Here is a 6,366-nt window from a genome sequence, read left to right as displayed (position 1 = left end):
TAAGTAAGTCGACATGGCCAAGTCACCTAATCTGTTGTAGCTGCAACGTAATTTTTTAACATTGATTCTAAACACATACCGACACTTAACAAATGTATAAAAAACTAAAAGAATAATATACCATTATTATATAAAAAACCCATTATCTAAGAATTATGCATGTTGTTCACTTTTGGGGGTTTTTTTTCCATCTTCTCATGGCGTGTGTGATGGAGAGCAGTTCGACTTCCTTTCTTCCTAAGTTTAGGCCTGAAGTACCGTCTTCTCCACCGATAACCTTCTTCCAAAGCTTCTTAATAAGCTTGAATATATATATATATATATATTATATATATATATATATATATATATATATATATATATATATATATATATATATATGTTTATGTGTTCCTTGTATTTATTGTGTGCTATAATGCACCAAAAAGAATTTAGTAAATATAGATTATTATTTAATCAAATAAAGATATATATTAAATGATTTTCATAATTGTATGTATATTAATTTATATCCATAATTATAATTCTTTTTTGTGGAAACTAATTAAATCAACCATTAATGTCATTAATAACATTCTTTCAGAATAAATTCTCATTAAAGTTTCATTTATGACTTCGTGTTTTTTTAAGACTCACTCATTTAAAATACAAAAAAGTTGCATGAAACATGGAGAACAATAGTGTATTCTACAAGAATACACTCTCATTACGCTAGAATACACTCTCATTCTACTAGAATAAACTCTCATTCTGCTAGAATACATCATTGTTCTCCATGTTTCATGCAACTTTGTTGTATTTTTAGTGAGTGAGCCATTTAACAAAACACGAACCTATACATGGAAACATAGATACGAATTCATTCTGAAATAATAATATTGCTGACAATAAAGGCGAATTTAATTAATTTCTATAAAAAATAAATTATAACTATCGATATCATTTAATATACATATAATTATGAAAATCATTTAATATCTATTTTTATTTGATTAAATAATAATTTATTTTTTACTAAATTCTTATTGGTGCACTCTAGCACACAATAGATGTGGTAAACGCATGAACCTCTCTCTCTCTCTCTCTCTATGCGTGTGTGTGTGTGTATATATATATACACCCCCCCCCCCACACACACACACATATATATATATATATATATATATATATATATATATATATATATATATATATATATATATATATATATATATATATATATATATATTGCCGTAAAACCCTCCCGCGTACCGGGGTGAGGGAGGAAATGTAATATTTATATGTGAATATGTATATTCATATATGAATACATAAAGTATATTTATATGAATACATATATGCATATTCTCAAGTGATTATATATATATATATATATATATATATATATATATATATATATATATATATATATATAAGTTAAAACACATTAAATAATGTGAAAACGTAAAAACACTATATTTATGTTATTATTCTGCAATGAACGTTGTATATATGTATTGTTGAAGTAATTCTAATATGAATATTAACGTTTGATTATTTATATATTCATTAGAATGTTATTATTCTATTATAAATTTATGTATGTGAATTTTTGTATTAAATTCTAATTTTAGTTTTAACTTGTGACTATTTATTTATTCACCGCTAAATAATGACATAAAGTTGTGCATACAAAGTTCATTGCAGAATAATAAAATAAAAATAGTGTTTTTACGTTTTCATACTATTTATAGTTTTTATTTGAATTATCCCCGACATTACAGTGTATATATATATATATATATATATATATATATATATATATATATATATATATATATATATATATATATCTTTACTATCTTATAAAAAATCTCTTTATTTCTAAAAATAGATTGAATATAATAATATTATTTTTTAAGACGTTCAAATCATTAAGCTAATAGTACAAGTAGTCATCAATAAAATAATATTAAATTTTAACCCGTGTTTTGAATCCTTATATTTCTCAACAAATTCTATCTCCTTCCCTGAATTTCGGATAATTCAAAATTTGAAACCATCAGAAAATACATGTTGATTCAAATATCCCTCCTGTAGATGACTCTTTCTTACATCCCCTGCTATAAAGCCTACCGTGAATCTATTGTTAATGGAGGTTTTGCAACATTTTGCAAAGTATAGCATGTTATATTTTTGATGTTGTAGATCTGAAATTTTGTCATAGTTAGGTAAGAATCCTCTTCTTGAATCCTTTTTTCTCTTTCTAAACACAATGATGATCACGAATCGTTCAGGTTATTTTTTGCACCCATATATTCTCACATTTCTTCACCAATAACATCAGCCACCATTGTGTTCACAAGATCAACAATCGTCGTTGTCAAAACCATCAGACACCACCGCATCAGGCGACTCCTTCCTATTACTTCTTATTTGTCTGTATCTTGAGTTGGAATCGCAAATCAAAACACCCAGATCTTATTTGGAGTTGTTATTTGCTACACATCAAATGATAGAGCTTCAAGATTTTGTTTACCTCTCCCCTTATTTAGACATATGATCAATTTGTATGTGGTTTTTTGGTAACAGAAAGCTCGGATTTCTGTTGTTGCAGATATGTCAACAAAGTGTTTTCATTGCTCCACTTTCAGGTGACATTTTTGACCTATACATGCTTTGATTTCAAAAACTTGATTTTTTTTTGGATCTTCTTATGGATGTGATGGTTCTGGGAATGGTTGAAAACCTCACTCTCAATCCACGGACCCTAATCTTCTCCATCTATATGAGAATACCTTGCTTTCTATTTCCTCACTTCCTCACTTGCCTCAACTCATTGAAAATTGACCATTAGCCCACCAGAAAGTCTATACGGCTCTTCTTCCCTTGAAGATTAACTTTAAGACAAGTGAAACTGGTAAATCCCATTCTTAGTTTTTTTTTTTTTTTTTTTTTTTTGTCGCTTCAGTCCAAGAATTGGGGGTTTTATTACTTTATATTTGATCTTCTTTTATGATTAATGATATTAGGTCTTCATTGTTAATTTTATTATTATGTATGTAGAAGGCTTCTTGCTGAAGCTGCCCTAGGATGTCTAGAAACTTGAAAAGAAGGTCGTATAAACCATAGTGTTGGTCATTGAAGATGAATGGATTGGAAATCTGATTAGAACTTCTGAAAGGGTTGGGGCTAACCATGTAAGATTGCTAGAAATTCATGTGTATCTTGATCTACATATTCTTTAGGTTCGGACAAACCATTTTGTAATAGAGGATTTATCAATAACGATATCAATATGCATAAAAAATGGACAAAAAAATGATTTTGAGACTGGATAGGGCAAAGGCCTTATCTTAACAGGTTTTTATTTTAATCCTTACTTTTAATTGATTACATCATTTTTAACTTTTTGTATTTTTATCTTATAAATATATTGGGCGAAGGCTTTATTATATCAGGTTTGTTCCTAAAAAGGTTTTTACTATGTTTCTTTAATGTGTTGGCTTTGCAGATTCAAAGAACTCAACCAAGAGGGCCAGTTAGAGCATTGTATTATCATTCGTTTGTATATTTTGACATCTTACTTTTGCAATAAAGAACGCTTAAACACAAGATTTGACATGATTAAGGTAGTTTGTATATTTTCATCTTGTTTAGTCTAAAAATGAAACATTTTCATCATTGGTCCTTATAATATCAAGTTTCATCACATGGACTTCCTGATTATGGTGATTATTGTCCTTATTATAAGGTTCTACATAAATTTTGTTCAATATTTTAAGGTTTCGAGAACCTAAATCAATATGAATCCTTGAATTGCATATCATCGTTGAAAATGTTTTAATTTATGACCAAACTTGGTTCAAAATCACAATGAACAAGTTAACACCTGAGTATTTTGGCCTTCTCAAAGGTCTATTTATCGACTTTTGAATCACAACATATGATATTCTAAAGGTTTAGTTTTATGAACTATTATTTATATATTTTAGCATTTTACTTAGAAGGACATTAAATTAACAAAGGAATTAAGGAAAAAAAAAAAAAAAAAGAGGACGATAAACAGTACAAGTTGTTTGGGTATGTATAAATGGAAGTAATAACCATTTATGGGGTGTTTGGAAAAAAAGCTTATTGGTTATTAGTTTATTAACTTATAAGTTAATAAGTAAGTGTAGGGTAACTTATGAAAAAATGACGTATTAGAGGTTTCCCACCGGAATAAATTATTTTAATTCAAACACTTTTTTAACTTATAGTTGTGTGGAACCTAATAAGTTGTTTTAAAAAATCTTAGCCAAACACACCCTTAATATGGTATGGTAATGCTCTTGAAAAATAGATGTCATTTAATACTTATTTCTCGAAGTGAACGCAAAATGGTTTTAACTCTAAAGAGATCAAACTATTCGCCGCCCGCCGCTTTGCGCGGGTAGACGGCTAGTATGTATATATATATATATATATATATATATATATATATATATATATATATATATATATATATATAAAGAGAGATACATCAAATGTTTCTATTATCTATTATGAGCACGTACAATTGATTCTGAATCAATCATTTTAATTATTTTAAGAAAGTTATTAATACATATTAAATGTTGAAGATTTAATTAATACTCATTTTATCTTCAACATTTAATATGCATTAACTACTTTTATTAAAATAACTAAAATAATTGGTCGATAATGCACATAATAGATAGTTAGAACACACTAACCTATCATTATATATATATATATATATATATATATATATATATATATATATATATATATATATATATATATATATATATATATATATATATATATATATATATATATATATATGGGAAAAATGAATATTTGACTGTTATGTACCTATGTTTAAATACAAAACTTTTAAATTACATATTTGTAAACAAAACAAATCCAATTTGATATTTCTCTTAATTTTTGATTTAATAAAATATCCTTGAATTGAATTAAATTATGGAATGTAAAAGATCAATTATATATCTTTTTATTGCAAAAAAAAATCATTGAAATTTATAGGGAAAGTAAAAAACAAATATTTTTTTATCGAATATAACCCAGACGTTTTGTCCTTCAATTGAAAAACTATTTTCAATGATCTGTGAAAACCTTATTAAGTTATTGCATGTTCTTTTTTTATCTTTTATTCTATTAGTTTTCATTTATAATTTAGTATAGTGGATTAAATGGTCATGAGTTTTAATACTTTAAGTTCTAGACACAATGAAGAAAAAGAATATAATTTCAATCGATTTAGTAAGTCACGTGATTAAGGAGGAATAGTAAACGAAATATCATGATTAGTTTTGATAAATATATATATATATATATATATATATATATATATATATATATATATATATATATATATATATATTGTGCGTAAGTGTGGACAATGCTATGTTATGAAATTTACAAAGAGAATAAATTGTTTGCTAATGTGAATACGTTCAACATTACCCAACTATCGTCATTTTCATGCATTCTCACTAATTCTTATTCATTTTTGTTCTCAAACATCGTTTTTTACTCATTTTCATTTTTACAGAATACGACTCAATAAACATTATGACAGAATAAAAAAAAATCTATAATAACCTTATAAATGATTTAATTAGTGAGAATGTGTGATAATGACAATAGTTATATAAGATTGAACGTATTCACATTACCAAAAATATATTTTCTTTGTCATTCTCACATAATAGCATTGTCCACACGTTCACACAATTGATGTCAATCCACATTTAAACCTAGCTTTATCTTTTTCTTTCTCTTTCTCTCTCTCTCTCTCTCTCTCCATATGTATATATATATATATATATATATATATATATATATATATACATACTAGCCGTCTACCCGCGCAAAGCGGCGGGCGGCGAATAGTTTGATCTCTTTAGAGTTAAAACCATTTTGCGTTCACTTCGAGAAATAAGTATTAAATGACATCTATTTTTCAAGAGCATTACCATACCATATTAAGGGTGTGTTTGGCTAAGATTTTTTAAAACAACTTATTAGGTTCCACACAACTATAAGTTAAAAAAGTGTTTGAATTAAAATAATTTATTCCGGTGGGAAACCTCTAATACGTCATTTTTTCATAAGTTACCCTACACTTACTTATTAACTTATAAGTTAATAAACTAATAACCAATAAGCTTTTTTTCCAAACACCCCATAAATGGTTATTACTTCCATTTATACATACCCAAACAACTTGTACTGTTTATCGTCCTCTTTTTTTTTTTTTTTTTTTTTTTTCCTTAATTCCTTTGTTAATTTAATGTCCTTCTAAGTAAAATGCTAAAATATATAAATAATAGTTCATAAAACTAAACCTTTAGA

Source organism: Lactuca sativa, chromosome 3 (genome assembly GCF_002870075.4).
Source record: "Lactuca sativa cultivar Salinas chromosome 3, Lsat_Salinas_v11, whole genome shotgun sequence".
Classification (NCBI taxonomy): domain Eukaryota; kingdom Viridiplantae; phylum Streptophyta; class Magnoliopsida; order Asterales; family Asteraceae; genus Lactuca; species Lactuca sativa.
The sequence above is the reverse complement of the archived record's forward strand: the minus strand, read 5'-3'. Positions refer to the sequence as shown.